At 35.8% G+C, this 18,156-nt stretch overlaps 1 long non-coding RNA gene and 1 pseudogene across 5 annotated transcripts in view; both read left to right on the plus strand.

The window, feature by feature from the left end:
• Positions 1 to 18,156, plus strand: part of LOC137757030 (uncharacterized) — a 169,431-nt gene that overhangs the window by 117,080 nt on the left and 34,195 nt on the right. The window contains exon 5 of one of the 5 annotated variants that reach the window (XR_011072291.1): positions 3,300 to 6,261. The exons of the other annotated variants lie outside the window; for them this stretch is intronic. This is a non-coding gene — a long non-coding RNA (uncharacterized lncRNA). Of the gene's footprint in view, positions 1 to 3,299; positions 6,262 to 18,156 lie in introns of those variants that run through there. 5 annotated transcript variants of the gene reach the window in all.
• LOC137757114 (dnaJ homolog subfamily B member 6-like) lies at positions 17,295 to 18,100 on the plus strand (annotated as a pseudogene).

An 18,156-nucleotide genomic window follows, 5' to 3' on the forward strand; every position in this document is an offset into this window, starting at 1 on the left:
ACATCATGATATTTCCTATACTTTAAAACATTTTATATATGATATTCTGTTATACATTTTCTTATTTGGTTCCCCAGAACTTTAGTATTTCTTCATATTCCTACTTTGCGCATATTTTTTAAATGGAAAATGGATGAGAAGTAGTATTATGTAGTTGACTACTGTGAGGATTAATTTTATGTGTTGTTGAGAATTTAAACTACTCCATAATATTGCTGCCTTGGCATCCATTTTGTATGTTTAAGTACCCTGCAGGGGCCTTAAGTTGACACTAGCCCCTTCAAAGAATGCATGCCCTATATAACAGCAGGGGCACAAGTAAATGTAAGGTCCTGATATGACTCCCCCAACTGCCCTTGTAGTAAGCATTCTCGTCCAAAGCCTCCCCCTTGTGCACCTTTTATATTAGACTCAAGAAGCTTTCCAAAGCCCGTTTCTTTTTGGTTTGAATTGACCAATTCAGCCCTAGCCTGGGAACTCTTGCGGTCTTTTGTTGAACTGTGACTCACCATCTGACATCCTGAGGCTCTACTTGACAAATGTTAATTTAACAAGTCACAACTTGTGTCAGTTTGACTGCACTAAGTGATGCCCAGATAGCCGGTAAAGAATTATTTCTGGGTGTGTCTGTGAGAGTCTATCCAGAAGATTTGTATTTGAATCAGTAGACTGAGTAAAGAATATCCGCCCTCACCAATGTGCCAGAATAGAACAAAAAGGCAAAGGAAGAGTGAATTCTTTCCTGCTCTCAGACATTGGAGCTCCTGGTTCTCAGGCTTTCAGACTCCAGGATTTACACCACCACCTCTCTTCTCCCCTAGAGTTTCAGTCTTGGAGTGGGAGTTACATTATTGGTTCCCCTGGTTCCCAGGACTTCAGACTTGGACTGAATTATACAACCAGCTTTCCTGAGCCTCCAGCTTGCAGACAGCAGATCATGGGACTTCTCAGCCTCTGTTGCCACATGAGCCAGTTCCTATAATAAATCTCTTCATATATTTGTTTTTATATCCTTCTGGTTCTGTTTCTAAGGAGAACCCTGACTAATATAACTACTTTATATGAATGTGTAAAGTGAAGGAGTAGAAAAAACACCACTTTGAAATTTAAATCTCAGAATTAGGGTGCTCAAATTAATTTTTAAAGACATACTTTCAAGTATTAGATTTAAAATCTCATTTCTATTTCATAATATCTTCAAAAGTTAACCTTAAAATGTTAGAGCAATTATAATTAGAAAAATATACCAGTAGAGCAATTATACCTCAGTATGGGAAATTTATTTGAGAATCGTTATAACCACTTGACAGTGTTTTTAAGCTGAGCCATATTCATGATAACTTATTCCAAAAATAATATATTTTCAAATGTATTTACAAGTGTCTGTCATCAAGATTTTTGTAGACTATTAGAACTAAAGTTAATGTTTTGGTTTTTACTGTAACAATGTTAAACATGCCAATTATAGAAGAGTAAATTGCAGGCATTAATAAAAATATTGAAAAGTAAGTAAAGATAAACTATTGTACATATATATAGAGTAGTTGGATATCTTCTTAGGTCTGGGAAATATCAATTCTAAATAACAGCAACTCTTGGTCCTGTGGTTTTTAAAATAGGTTTGTGGCAGACAAACCATAAGGTAACCCCCAATATTTTCTTGTCTACTAGTGTTTACACCTTTGTCTATTCTCCTCCCCTTGTGTGCACACAGTACCTGTGACTTCCAACCAATAGCAAATTCTAAACAATGGCAGAGGTGATGGAATGTCATTCACTTGATTAGGTTATGTTATGTGACCAAAAGTCACTTCTATGATTATATCATGTTATATAAGACTCTATCTTATATCAGACTGGAGGAAGAAACTCATTGCTGGTTTGACAATGTAAGCAGTTATGTTGGGGAGACACATGGGAAACAGGAACTGTGTGCATCATTTAGGACCTGAGGGCAGTCTCCTGCTGGCAGCCAGCAAAATGTCTGGAAATTTGGTTATATAGCCACAAGAACATGAATTCTGCCAACAATCTGAATGAACTTGGAAGTATATTCTTTCCCTAACTATTCCTCCGGATGAGAACCCAGCCCAGCCAACACCTTGATTACAGTCTTGTGAGACCCTAAGCAGAGGAGGCAGCTAAGCTGTCCCAGATCCTTGGCCAACACATAACACGATATAAAAAATGTGTGTTATTTAAAGCTGTTAACTTCATGGTAATTTTTAGCCAGGAGTAGAAAACAAATATAAAGTTTAATGTGAAGCTGTCTATGTCTAGAATCTATTCGAGTAGTCTTTAACCTGTTCTTCTACAAATATCATTTTTGATTAGCTTTGGAAAGGATTATTATCTAGTATATTTTTCAGGAATGCTCCTAAAATTTTAAAACTTTTTCTTTACAAGTAGGTTTATGAGCTATCTACTGTTGTGTAAAAAATTGGCCCAAAATATGAAGGCTTAAAACTACAAACATTCGGGCTTCCCTGGTGGCGCAGTGGTTGAGAATCTGCCTGCCAATGCAGGGAACACGGGTTCGAGCCCTGGTCTGGGAAGATCCCACATGCCGCGGAGCAACTAGGCCCGTGAGCCACAACTACTGAGCCTGCGCGTCTGGAGCTTGTGCTCCACAACAAGAGAGGCCGCGATAGTGAGAGGTCCATGCACTGCGATGAAGAGCGGCCCCTGCTTGCCGCAACTAAAGAAAGCCCTTGCATGGAAACGAAGACCCAACACAGCCAAAAATAAATAATAAGTAAATAAATAAATAATAAAAATAAAGGAATTCCTTAAAAAGAAAAAACAACTACAAACCTTAATTACCTCACAGTTTGTAAGGGTTAGAAATTCAGGTATAGATTAGCTAATAGTTCTGGCATGGCATTTCTCAGAATATTGGAGCCAGGGGGTCTGTTGAGACTGGAACCATCTGAAGGTTTGACTGGGTTGTGGGATTCACTTATAAGATTGCTCAGTCACATTGCTTTTGGTAGGAATATTTCATTCCTTCTATGCAGGCCTCAGCATATAGCAGTTGGCTTTTCCCAGAGTGAATAATCCAAGAGAGAGCAAGGAAAAAGCCTCCAATGCCTTTTGTGATATAGTCCTCCTGAGTCGTGTACCATCACTTGTATTTTGTAGCCACCTCCTATTGCTATTGTGGTGAGAGCAAGTGTTGGGAGGATCTGCTTGAAACACTGTGTGATGTTAATCATCTTTTTGTGAGTGGTTTGTCCCCAGTAAATTGCATAACAGTAAAAAGTGATTTCTCCTTGTTTTTGTGTATTTTTCATGTTTAGTGCAATACAGTAAACCTTGTATAACATCATGGGACCCATTCGAAGTGCCACTAGTGATGCTGGAAGTGGTCCCAGGAAGCTGAGAAAAGTCGTGACATTACAAGAAAAAGTTGAATTGCTTGACATGCACCTGCCATTTCAAGATAAATCCAGTATAAGGACCATTGTAAAAACAGAAAAGAAAAGGAAATTCATAAAATCCTTGCTGTGGCTAGCAACAGACCTAAAAACCTTGCACTTTTTGTGAAATAACTTTTTATCTCCTATTGAAAATGCAGCTTCTATGTGGGTGCACGATTGGTATAAAAAAGTCATGCCTATAGACTCTAATATGATTCAAAATAAAGCAAAGTCACTATATGGCAAAGCAAAAGGAAGGTGAAGGATGTAAAGCTGGAGAATTTAATGCCAGCAAAGGATGGTTTGATCATTTTAGAAAGAGGTTTGGCTTTAAAAATGTCAAGATAACAAGAGAACCAACTTCTGCTAATGAAGAGGCAGCAGACAAGTTCCCAGATACCATTAAGAAAATCACTGAGGAGAAAGGATGTCTTTTTAAAAAATATGTATTTTATTTATTTTTAATTAATTTTTATTGGAGTATAGTTGCTTTACAATGTTGTGTTAGTTCCTGCTGTACAGCAAAGTGAATCAGTTATACGTATACATATATCCCCTCTTTTTTAGATTTCATTCCCACTTAGGTCACCACACAACCCTGAGTAGAGTTCCCTGTGCTATACAGTAGGTTCTCATTAGTTATCTATTTTATACATAGTAGTGTATATATGTCAGTCCCAATCTCCCAATTCATCCCACCCCCGTTCCCCCCTTGGTATCCATAAGTTCTTTACATCTGTGTCTCTATTTCTGCTTTGCAAATAAGTTCATCTGTACCATTTTCTAGATTCCACATATAAGTGATATTATATGATATTTGTTTTTCTCTTTCTGACTTACTTCATTCTGTATGACAGTCTCTAGGTCCATCCACATCTCTGCAAATGACCCAATTTCGTTCCTTTTTATGGCTGAGTAATATTACATTGTATATATGTACCACATCTTCTTTATCCATTCCTCGGTTGATGGATGTTTAGGTTGCTTCCATGTCCTGGCTATTGTAAATAGTGCTGCAATGAACATCGGGGTGCATGCATCATTTCAAATTATGGTTTTCTCTGGGTATATACCCAGTAGTGGGATTGCTGTGTCATATGGTAGTTCTATTTTTAGTTTTTTAGGAACCTCCATACTGTTCTCCATAGTGGCTGTACCAATGTACATTCCCACCAACAGAGGAGGAGGGTTCCCTTTTCTCTGCATCCTCTCCAGCATTTATTGTTTGTAGATTTTTTTGATGATGGCCGTTCTGACTGGTGTGAGGTGATACTTCATTGTAGTTTTGATTTACATCTCTCTTGTACTTAGTGATGTTGAGCTTCTTTTCATGTGTTTGTTGGCCATCTGTGCGACAGTCAGGTATGGGCCCGACTCTCCAGCACCATCCATTTTAAGGGCTAGTTAATTTGGCAGGTGAGTTGTTACACACTCCTTAGCGGATTCCAACGTCCATGGCCACTGTCCTGCTGAAAGGATATCTTCTTGAACAGGTTTTTAACGCAGACAAAAGTGCCCTATTCTGGAGGGGAAATGCCACAAAGGACTTTTATTAGTAAGGAAGAGAAGCAAGCATCAGAATTTAAGGCAGGAAGGGGTAGGATAACTCTACTGTTTTGTGCAAATGGAGTCGGGTTTATGAACAGGACTGCCTTTACCTATAGAGCAGCTAACCCTCGAGCCTTGAAGGGAAAAGATAAACACCAGCTGCCAGTCTTTTGGTTGTACAACAAGAAGGACTGGACGACAACCCTTTTTTCTGGATTGGTTCCATTAATGCTTTGTCCCTGAAGTCAGGAAATACTTTGCCAGTAAGGGATGGCCTTCTGAGGTTCTTCTGATATTGGACAATGCCCCTGGCCATCCAGAACCCCATGAGTTCAATACTGAGGGCGTCAAAGTGGTTTATGCCCCAAATACACGTCTCTAATTCAGCCTCTGAGTCAGAGGGTCATAAGGACCTTTAAGGCTCATGACACACAGTACTGTATGGGAAAGATTGTCAACACTATAGAAGAGAACCACGATAGAATATCATGAAAGTCTGGAAGGAGTACACCATTGAAGATGCCATCGTTGTTATAGAAAAAGCCATGAAAGGCATCAAGCCCAAAACAATAAATTCCTGCTGGAAAAAAACTGTCCAGATGTTGTGCATGACTTCACAGGATTTATGACAGAGCCATCAAAGAAATCATGAAATAGATTGTGGATATGGCCAAAAAGAAGGGGGTGGTGGTGGTGAGTGATTCAAGATATAGATCTATGGAGAAATTCAAGAGCTAACAGACATCATACCAGAGGAATTAACAGATGACAACTTGATGGAGATGAGTGCTTCTGAACCAGTGCCAGACGACAAGTAAGAAGACTTAGAAGCAGCACCAGAAAACAAATTGACATTAGATAATCTAGCAGTGTTCCAGTTATTCAAGACTGCTTTTGACTTCTTTTATGACAGAGACCCTTATATGATACAGGTGCTGAAACTAAAGCAAATCTTGGAAGGAGGATTGGTACCATATAGAAACAGTTTTAGAGAAATGAAAAGGCAAAAAAGTCAGACAGAAATTATGATGTATTTCTGTAAAGTTGCACCGAGTTTGCCTGCCTCTCCTGCCTCCCCTTCTGCCTCTGCCATCCCTGAGACTGCAAGACCAAACCCTCCTCATCCTCCTCAGTCTAGTCAATATGAAGATGATGAAGATGAAGAATTTATGATGATCCACTTCCACTTAATGATAGCAAATAATCATCATGCCCTACAGTTTAAAAACTTATGTATTGTGTATGTCTGTGAGTGTCTTCATGTGAAAATCTAATAAACTTACAGCAAAAACTCTATGAGACCTTTTTTGTCACCATCGTCATCATCATCCCCTAAGTATTCATTGTATATAACATCCCATACAAGACTTGTATTGAGCTGGGTAACCTATCCTTACATAGGCATAATGTGAATGACATTTAATATAAAATTAATAGTGGGTTAGTTTTCTTACTGTTTTATAACTTTACTTTCAAAGAATTACATTACAGTATGCCTCTCGTTATTGGAGAAACTGTGCATCAGCCTTATCATCACAGGTAAGTGGTTTTTTAAAAGTGTAATAACATTTCCAATACAGTATTATGAATGTGACTGTAATATTGTATACCACAAAATTTTTATAACATTTCATTCATTAGTGTATAGGCTATCATATTGATTACACTAGGCTACCATAAAGCAATCTTTGTTATCAATGCGTGAATCATTATACCTGTAAATAAATATTAATTTCTTTATTCACATTGTTTCATTTTTGATGTCTAGTGTTAATAATATGTATACCATCTACAGTGTTTTGTATCATATAAGACTGTTGTAGGTACTCACAGATGATTCATCTTGTAAACAGATGATGTAAACTTATGGTATCAATTAATATATTACAGTACTGTAAATGTATTTTCTCTTCCTTATGATTTTCTTAATAACATTTTCTTTTCTCTAGCTTACTTTATGGTAAGGATGTAGTATATAATACATATAGCATACAAATATGTGTTAATTGACTGTTTATGTTATCAGTAAGACTTCTGGTCAACAGTTGGCTATTAGTAAAGTTTTTAGGGAGTCAAAAGTTATTTGTAGGTATTTGACTGAATGAGGGTTTGGTGCCCCTAACCCCCACATTGTTCAAGAGTCAACTGTATTTATGTAATAATGAGACCTCTATAAAAAGAAATGTGTAAAATGAAAGGAATATTGAAATAATTATGCAACTATGCAAATAACTACTCTGTCTATTTTTCCTTTCACACACACACACACACACACACATTCATGCCCTTATTCAGTTTTGCTAGTATATTTTTAGTGGTTATTTATATTATTATTTTAAACTCAACAAACTGTGGGATGATAGTTTTAATTGATGGGAAAGAATAGCATGCTTGGTGTAAATTTAAAAAGCATCTCATTATTTATTTAAGTGGTATGCAGGTTATAGCTTAGTTAGGTAATTGAGTAACTTGGTCATTCTAATGTTTTTTCCATTCCAGCTTCAGTTAAAAAGTTTGGAGATTAATAGCAGATTTGTTATAAGTAACAGCTTACCACATACATTAGTAATGTGGTTTGTAAACTCATTGAAAGATTGTGGTAGCTGAAGTAAAACAGTCATGTTGCTATACAGAGTGGTGTTTTATCTTCTCCTTTCTCTAAGCATCTCAGCTTTGAGTCATTCCTGAAGAAGGGTTTAATCACATTCCAGCAAGTCTCTTCATCTTTGACATCCATCTGCACTGCTGAGCTCTGTGGACCTGGTCTTATACTTGGTTTGGTTTCTGTAGCATCTTTATTAAGCTATAAAAAAGGAGAATGAATGTTAACAAACCCATTAAAATATTATAGAGGGTTGAGAAAAATACAAGTAGACTAAAATGCAAGGACAGAATCCTTCAGTAAAGACCCATGCATGTTAATATCTCCGAAGTAAAAGAACCACAAGTAGATAGATTCAAATGACTGTTGAGAGGAACTGGGGAAAATACAACAATAATGCAGAAAACGGCTTAAGGACAGTGATCTAAAAACATATTCACTTGCATGTGATTTAGTAAGAAGAAACAACATTATTAAGAAAGCTTAAATTAACTAAGTGAAGTAATTTAGGAAGAGAAAGACAAATACCATATGATATCACTTATATGTAGAATCTAAAATATGACACAAATGAACATATCTATGAAACAGAAACAGACTCACAGACATAGAGAACAGACTTGTGGTTGCCAATGAGGAGGGGAGTAGGGGAGGGAAGTATTGGGAATTTGGGATTAGCAGATGTAAACTATTATGTATAGGATGGATAAACAACAAGGTCCTACTGTATAGCACAGGGAACTATATTCAATATATTGTGATAAACCATAATGGAAAAGAATATGAAAAAGAACATATATGTATAACTGAGTCACTTTGCTGTACAGCAGAAATTAACACAACATTGTAAATTAACTATACTTCAATAAAATTTAAGAAAAAAAGAATGCTTGTATTAAAAGGCTACCATTTAAAATGAATTTGAGGATTTTTTTTCTTACAGCAAAAAAAAAAAGTCACTAAAAGATCAATAGGCAGCATTAATAAAAAATCCTGGGGAGAGGTGAGAATCTAATTTCTATAGCTGCCATATTATAATATTCAAAATGTCCACTTTTCAAGAAAAATCTAAAAGACATTTTAATAAAAGAAAATATGGGACTTCCCTGGTGGCACAGTGGTTAAGAATCTGCCTGCCAATGCAGGGGACACGGGTTTGAGCCCTAGTCCAGGAAGATCCCACATGCCATGCAGCAACTAAGCCCATGCACCACAACTACTGAGCCTGTGCTTCAGAGCCTGCGTGCCACAACTACTGAAGCCTGCACACCTACAGCCCATGCTCCACAACAAAGAGAAGCCACCTCCATGAGAAGCCCACACACCGCAATGAAGAATAGCCCCTGCTCGCCACAACTAGAGAAAGCCCGCATGCAGCAATGAAGACCCAATGCAGCCAAAGATAAATAAATAAATTTATTTTAAAAAAATATGGCACATTAACAGGAGAAAAATCAATAAAAACATGCTTGAGGGAGCACAAATGATGTATTTCTAGACAAAGACTTTAATTTGGTTGTTTTAAATGAGTTTAATAGAATGAGTTTTGAAGTGTTCAAAGAGCTAAAGGAAACTATTATCTAACAAACTAAAGAAAAGTATGAGAAAATGTCTCACCAAAGTGAGAATATCAATAAAAAGATAGAAATTATAAAGAGTAACTAAATAGAATATTTAAACTTGAAAAGTATAGTAACTTGAATTCCTTTTATTTCTTTTTCTTGTCTGATTGCTATGACTAGGACTCCTGATACTATGCTGAATAAAAGTGGTGAGAGTGGGCGTCCTTGTCTTGTTCCCAATCTTAGAGGAAATGCTTTCAACTTTTCACTGTTGAGTATGATGTCTGCTGTGGGTTTGTCATATATGGCCTTTATTATGTTGAGGTATGTTCCTTGTATGCCCACATTCTGGATAGTTTTTATCCTAAATGGATGTTGAATTTTGTCAAAAGTTTTTTTTGCATCAATTGATATAATCATATGGTTTTTATTCTTCAATTTGTTAATGTGGTGTATCACATTGATTGATTTGTGGATGTTGAAAAATCCTTGCATCCCTGGGATAAATCCCACTTGGTCATGGTGTGTGATCCTTGTAATGTATTGTTGGATTCGGTTTGCTGATATTTTGTTGAGGATTTTTACATCTATGTCTGTCAGTTATATTTGTAATTTTCTTTTTCTTGTGATACCTTTGTCTGGTTTTGGTATCAGGGTGATGCTGGCTTCACAGAATGAGTTTTGAAGTGTTCCTTCATCTGCAGTTTTTTGGAACAGTTTAAGAAGTGTAGGTGTTAACTCTTCTTTAACTGTTTGGTAGAATTCACCTGTGCAGCCATCTGGTCCTGGACTTTTGTTTGTTGTGAGTTTTTAAATTACTGATTCAGTTTCATTACTGGTAATTGGTCTGTTGATATTTTGTATTTCTTACTGGTTCAGTCTTGGAAGATTGTACATTTCTAAGAATTTGTCCATTTCTTCTTGGTTGTTCATTTTATTGGCATATAGTTGTTTGTAGTAGTCTCTTATGATCCTTGGTGTTTCTGTGGTGTCGGTTGTAACTTCTCCTTTTTCATTTCTTACTTTATTGATTTGGGCCCTCTCCCTTTTTTTCTTGATGAGTCTGGCTAAAGGTTTATCAATTTTGTTTATCTTAAAAAAAACCAGCTTTTAGTTTCATTGATCTTTTCTATTTTTTTTTAGTCTCTATTTCATTTATTTCTGCTCGGATCTTTATGATTTCTTTACTTCTTTTTTTTAAACATCTTTACTGGAGTATAATTGCTTTACAATGGTATGTTAGTTTCTGCTTTATAACAAAGTGAGTCAGCTATACATATACATATATCCCCATATCTCCTCCCTCTTGTGTCTCCCTCCCAACCCCCCATCCCACCCCTCTAGGTGGTCACAAAGCACCAAGCTGATCTCCCTGTGCTATGCAGCTGCTTCCCACTAGCTATCTATTTTACATTTGGTAGTATATATTAGTCCATGCCACTCTCTCACTTCGTCCCAGCTTACCCTTCCCCCTCTGCATGTCCTCAAGTCCATTGTCTTCATCTGTGTCTTTATTCCTGTCCTGCTCCTAGGTTCTTCATAACCTTTTCTTTGGTTTGTTTTTAGACTCCTTATATATGTGTTAACATATGATATTTGTTTTTCTCTTTCTGACTTACTTCACTCTGTATGACAGACTCTAGGTCCATCCACCTCACTACAAATAACTCAATTTCGTTTCTTTTTCTGGCCGAGTAATATTCCAATGTATATATGTGCCACATCTTCTTTATCCATTCATCTGTCAGTGGACACTTAGGTTGCTTCCATGTCCTGGCTATTGTAAATAGAGCTGCAATGAATATTGTGGTACATGGCTCTTTTTGAATTATGGTTTTCTCAGGGTATATGCCCAGTAGTGGGATTGCTGGGTCATATGGTAGTTCTATTTTTATTTTTTTAAGGAACCTCCATACTGTTCTCCATAGTGGCTGTATCAACTTACATTCCTACCAACAGTACAAGAGGGTTCCCTTTTCTCCACACTGTCTCCAGCATTTATTGTTTGTAGATTTATTAATGATGGCCACTCTGACTGGTGTGAGGTGATACCCCATACTTCTTTTTTTTTAATTAATTAATTTTTGGCTGCATTGGCTCTTTGTTGCTGCATGTGGGCTTTCTCTAGGTGCAGTGAGTGCAGGCTACTCTTCATTGTGGTGTGCAGGCTTCTTATTGCAGTGTCTTCTCGTTGTGGAGCTTGGGCTCTAGGCACGTGGGCTACAGTAGTTGTGGCATGCGGGCTCAGTAGTTGTGGCTCATGGGCTCTAGAGTGCAGACTCAGTAGTTGTGGCACATGGGCTTAGTTGCTGCATGGCATGTGGGATCTTCCCCGACCAGGGATTGAACCCATGTCCCCTGCATTGGCAGACAGATTCCCAACCATTGCTCCACCAGGGAAGTCCTGATTTCTTTACTTCTAATTTTGGGTTTTATTTGTTTTTCTTTCTCTAGTTCCTTTAGGTATAAGGTTATGTTGTTTGATATTTTTCTTGTTTCCTGAGGTAAGCTTGTGTCACTATAAACTTCTCTCTTAGAACTGCTTTTGCTGCGTCCCATAGGTTTTGGACTGTTGTGTTTTCATTTTCATTTGTCTGTAGGTAGTTTTTTAAATTTCCATTTTGACTTCTTCAGTGATCCATTGGTTGTTTAGTCCATATAGTTTAGCCGTCACATGTTTGTGTTTTTTGCAGTTTTTTTCTTGTAGTTCATGTCTAGTCTCATAGCATTGTGGTCGGAAAAGATGCTTGATATGATTCCAGTTTTCTTAAATTTACTGCAGCTTGTTTTGTGGCCTAGCAAGTGATCTATCCTGGAGAATGTTCCATGCACACTTGAAAAGAATGTGTATTCTGCTGCTTTCGGATAGAATGCTTTATATATATATGTATATCAATTAAGTACAACTGGTCTAATGTGTCATTTAAGGCCAGTATTTTATTGTTTATTTTTTGTCTGGATTATCTATCCATTTATGTGAGGGGGGTGTTAAAGTCCCCTCCTTTTATTGTGTTACTGTCAATGAGAAAAATGAACACAAGCATACTACTAAAGGAAATCATCAAACTAAATGGGGAGAAACTAAAAGAAGAAGAAAAGAACAGGGAAAACTGACAAAAATAATCAGAAAACAGGTATAAGTACATACCTATCAATAATTACTTTAAATGTCAGTGGACTAAATGCTTCAATCAAAAGACATAAGGTGGCTGGATAAAAAAAAAAGACCTATCTATATGATGCTTACAAGAGACTCACTTCAGAACTAAAGACACATGCATACTGAAAATGAAGGGATGGAAAAAAGATATTTTATGCAGATGGAAATGATAAGAAAGGGGTGGTAGCAATAATATCAGAAAAAATCTTTAAAGCAAAGTCTAACAAAAGACAAAGAAGGGCATTATATTATGATAAAGGGATCAACACAAAAAGTGTATATTTTACTTTTTAACATTTATGAATCCAATGTAGGAGCACCTAAGTATATAAAGCAAATACAGATATAAGGGGAAAAATTGACAATACAATAATGGCAGGGAACTTTAGCACCCCAATTTCATCAAAGGACAGATCATCAAGCCCTAAAGACTTCACCAAAAAACTATTATAAATAAGAGATGGATTCAGTAAAGTTGCAGAATAGAAAATTAATACACAGTAATCTGTTGAATTTCTATACAATAATAGCTATCAGAAAGAGAAGTGAAGAAAACTATCCCATTTACAGTTGTATCAAAAAGAATAATACACCCAGGAACAAATTTAATGAGGTGAAATACCTGTACTCTGAAGAGTAGAAGATATTATTGAAAGAAGTTGAAGAAGACACAAATAAATGGAAAGATATTTCCTGCTCATTGATTGGAAGAATTCACATTGTTTAACTGTCCATGTTATTTAAAAGAATCTATACTTTCAGTGCAATTCCTGTCTGAATCTTAAGGACATTTTTCACAGAAATAGAACAAAAAATTCTAAAGTTTATGTGGAACCACAAAATACCCCAAATATTCAAAGCAACCCTGAGAAAAAAGATCAAATCTGGAGGTGTAACACTCTCTAGTTTCAAAGTGTACTACAAAGGTATAGTAATCAAAACAGCATGGTATTGGCAGAAACCCGGACATATGTGGACAATTAATTTATGATAAAGTAGCAAAGAACATACAGTGGAGAAACAATACTCTTTTCAGTAAATGATGTTGGGGAAACTTGACAGTCACATGCAAAGCAAAAAGAAAAATGAAACTAGATCACCTTGTTTCACCATAAACAAAAATCAACTGAAAATGGATTGTATGTAAGCTTTGAATGTAAGAACTGGAACCATAAAACTAGAATAAAACATAGGCAGTATGCTCTTTGAAATCAGTCTCAGCATTATCTTTCTGGATATGTCTCCTCAGGCATGGGGACCAAAACAAAAATAAACAAATGAGACTACATTAAACTAAATAGTTTCTGCCTATCAAAGGAAATCATCAACAAAACAAAAAGAGAACCTACTGAATGGGAGAAGATATTTGCATATCATATATCCAATAAGGGGTTAATATCCAAAATATATAAAGAATTCATAGAACTCAAAAACAAAAGCAAACAACCTGATTAGAAAGGGGGGGGCAGAGGAAATGAATAGACATTTTCCAAAGAAGACATACAGATGGCCAACAGGCACGTGAAAAAATGTTCAACATCAGTAATTATTAGTGAAATAAATATCTAATAAAGATAAATACATGGGAAATTGTGTAATGCCAATTTTTATTTTCTACATGATTGAAAAGATAAATGGATTAAAATTATCATTCTATTTATTGGGCACATAATTTATACATATGTAGTCTATGTCATCAATGATAGAAGGAGGGAAGGACAGAGCTCTACTGGAGCAGAGGTTTTGTATGATATTGAAGTTAAGGTGGTATACATTCTTTTTTGTTTTTTAATTGAAGTGTAGTTGATTTACAATCTTGTGCCAATCTCTGCTGTACAGCAAAGTGACTCAGTTATACACATATAGACATTCTTTTTTAAAATATTTTTTTCCATTTTGTTTTATCCCAGGACATTGGATATAGTACCCCTTGCTATACAGTAAGACCTTTTTGTTTATCCATTCTAAATGTAATAGTTTGCATCTACCAACCCCAAATTTCCAGTCCATTCCTCTCCCTCCCCCCATCCCCCTTGGCAACCACAAGTCTGATCTCTATGTCTGTGAGTGTGTTTCTGTTTTGTAGATAGGTTCATTTGTGCTGTATTTTAGATTCCACATATAAGTGATATCATATGGTATTTTTCTATTTCTGACTTGCTTCACTTAGTATGATAATCTCTGTTTGCATCCAGGTTGCTGCAAATGGCATTATTTTGATCTTTTTTATGGCTGAGTAGTATTCCATTGTTTATATGTACCACATCTTCTTTATCCATTTTCTGTCAATAGACATTTAGATTGTTTCCATATTTTGGCTATTGTTAATAGTGCTGCTGTGAACATTGGGGTGCATGTATCTTTTTGAATTATAGTTTTATCCGGTTATATGCCCAGGAGTGGGATTGTTGGATCATATGGTAATTCTATTTCTAGTTTTCTGAGGAATCTCCATACTGTTTTCCATAGTGGCTGCAGCAAATTACATTCAAGGGTGGTATACACTCTGATTAGACTGTTATAACTTTAAGGTGCTAAATGTAATGATCAGTGTAACCACAAAGTACCTATGTATAGAGTACACACTAAAAGTAATGAGAAGGGAATCAAAATGTTTCACTAGAAAAAAAATCATCCGAACACAAAAGATGTCAGTAATGGTAGGAAATGAGTTACCAAAATGCCATAAGGCATATAGTAAACAAATAGCAAAATGGCAGAAGAAGTACCTCCTGATTAATAACTACTTTGAATATAAAAGGAATAAAATCTTTAATCAAAAGACATAGCTTGGCAGAATAGATAAAACATGATCAAACTCTATTGTATCTAAAAGAGACTCATTTTAGATCTAACACACAAATATACTGACAGTGAAAGAGACTCCATGCAGATAGTAACTGAAAGAGATCAGGGGTGTCTATACTAATATGCAATAAAGTAGATTTTAAATCAAGAAGTTTATAGTAGACAAAGGAAGGAATTATATATTAATAAAATATTCAATTCAACAAGAAGACATAACAATTGTAAACATTTTCAAACCTAATAACAGATCCTCAAAATGTATGAAGGAAACTGGACAGAATTGAAGGAAGAAATAGATAGTTCTTTGTAAGAGTGAGAGGCTTCAATACTTCTCTTTCTATAATGGAAATAGCAACCAAACAGAAAATAAGTAAGGAATTAGAGGACTTGAACAACTCTGAACCAAATACACCTAACAGACATATATAAAGTACATTCTACACAACAACAGCAGATTACACATTCTCTCACATGCACATGGAACTTTCTCCAGGACAGAGTATATTTTAAGCTACAAAACAAGTCTCAATAGATGTAAAAAGATGGTTATCATACAAAGTATCTTCACTGACCACAACAGGATGAAGTTAGATATCAACAACAGAAGGAACTAATAAAATCACAAATATATTAAAATTAAACAACACACTCAAACAGCCAATTTGTCAAATAAGAAATTGTAATGGAAATTAGAAAATACTTAGAGACAAGTGCAAATAAAAACACATTAAAATTATGCTATGCAGTGAAAACAGTTGTTAGAGGAAAATGTATGTCTGTAATTATGTAAATCAAAGAAGAATAAAGGTCTCAGATCAGTAACCTAACTTCACACCTGAAAGAACCAGAAAAAGAAGAGGAAACTATCCCAAAGGTAACAGAAAGAAGGAAATAATAAAGATCAAAGTGGTGATAAAATAGAGACTAAGCAAACAATAGAGAAAATTAATTAAATCAGAAGACGGTTCCTTGGAAAGATAAACAAAATCACCAAACGTTTAGTAAGACTAAGAAAAAACAGGGAGAGAGAGTACATACAAATAACTAAGATGAGAAATGTAAGTGGTGACACGACAACTGACCTTAACAAAATTAAATGAATTGTAAGAAAATAGTATGAAAAATTGTACAGCAAATTAGATAACTTAGAAGAAATGGATAAATTCCTTGAAATACACAATTCACCTAAACTGATTCAAGAAGAAATAGAAAATCTCAACAGACCTAACAAGTAAAGAGAATGAATCACTAACATAACACCTGACAACAAAATTAAGTCCTGAATTAATTTTGGTGATTTCCACCAAACATTTAAAGAAGAAATAAAAGCAGTACTTTTAGTACTTCAAGAAATTAAAGTACTTCCTAACTCATTCTATGAGAACAGCATTACTCTGATACAAAGCCAAATAAAGACATAACAAGGAAGAAAATTATAGATCAATATCCCTTATTAATATAGATGCAAAAGTCCTCAACAAAATATTAGAAAACCAAATCCAGTTGCATATTAAATGGATTACTCATCATGACCAAGTCAAATTTATTCCAGGAATGCAAGGGTGGTTCAACATAAGAAAATCAATCAATGTAATACATGATGTGAATAGAGCAAAGGGAAAAAACCCCTCACGATCATCTCAATTTATTCAGGAAAGGCATTTGACAAAATCCAACATCCTTTCTTGATAAAGACTCTGAAAACTGGGAATATAGGGAAAATTCCTCAACATGATACAGGACATTTATGAAAAACCCACAGTTAACATCATACTCATTGATGAAAGACTGCAAATTTTACCCCTAAGATCACTAACAAGACAAAGATACCCACTTTCATCATTTGCCATTCATGTCTTACTGGAAGTACTAGCAATAGCTATTATACAAGAAAAAAGGGGGCATCAGCACTGGAAATGAAGGGGTAAAGCTACCTCTATTCACAGATTATATGATCTAATCTTTAGAAAATCCAAAAGAATCCACAAGAAAGCTAGTAGAACTAAAAAGCAAGTTCTTCATAACTGCAGGGTACAAATGAAAACAAAAATCAGATGTATTTCTGTACACCAGCAACAATCCAAAAATGAAATTAAGAATGGAATTCCATTTATAATATCGAAAAACTTAAATCCAAGGAGAGAAAGGAAATCTTGGGGAGCTGCCGTCTGCACCTCCATGACCAGCACAGCCATGCCAGAGCCAACAGGAGACCCAGGCCATCACCCCATTGCTGCTGCTTCTATCCACCTGCTTCCACGTCCTTGGACTCCTTCCAACAGCTTGCTAAAACATGATGGATTACTATGAAGTTCTATGCATGCAGAGACATGCTTCAGCCAAGGATATTAAAAAGGCTTATTGGAAACTGGCATCAGCATAGCAACCAGATAAAAATCTTGAGAAGAAAAAGAGGAGAGAAAATTCAAATAGCCAAGGTATATGAGGTGTTATCACATATTAAAAAATGGGACATCTATGACAGATATGCCAAAAACAATTAACTGATGGAGGTGGAAGTCATTTTGACAGGCCATTTGAGTTTGGCTTCAGATTCCTTAATCCAGATGTTGTCTTCAGGAAATATTTTGGTGGAAGAGACTTTTTTTATTTGACCTCTTTGAAGACCCACTTGAGAACATATTTGGTAATTGCAGGGGCCCCATGGAAACAAAAGCTGGGGCACAGGGTCACTTTTCTCTGCCTTAAGTGGATTTCCATCTTTTGGAGGTGGATTTTCTTCTTTTGACACAAAATTTACATTGTTCAGTTCACTACGTCATGGGGGCCTCACTTCATTCTCTTCCATGTCATTTGGTGGTAGTGGGATGGGCAATTTCAAATCTATGTCAACTTCTACTAAATTAATTAATGGCAGAAAAATCACTACAAAGAGAATTGTCAAGAATGTTGAAGAAAGATTAGAAGTTGAAAAAGATGGCCAGTTGAAGTCCTAACAATAAAATGTAAGGAGCAGCAGCTATGCTTGGATAAGGAGTAATTGCATGCATTTAACTGAAATGTTAAACTATAAATATAGGAACATTTGTTGAAGAT

This window comes from Eschrichtius robustus, chromosome X (genome assembly GCF_028021215.1).
Source record: "Eschrichtius robustus isolate mEscRob2 chromosome X, mEscRob2.pri, whole genome shotgun sequence".
NCBI classification, from domain to species: Eukaryota; Metazoa; Chordata; class Mammalia; order Artiodactyla; family Eschrichtiidae; genus Eschrichtius; species Eschrichtius robustus.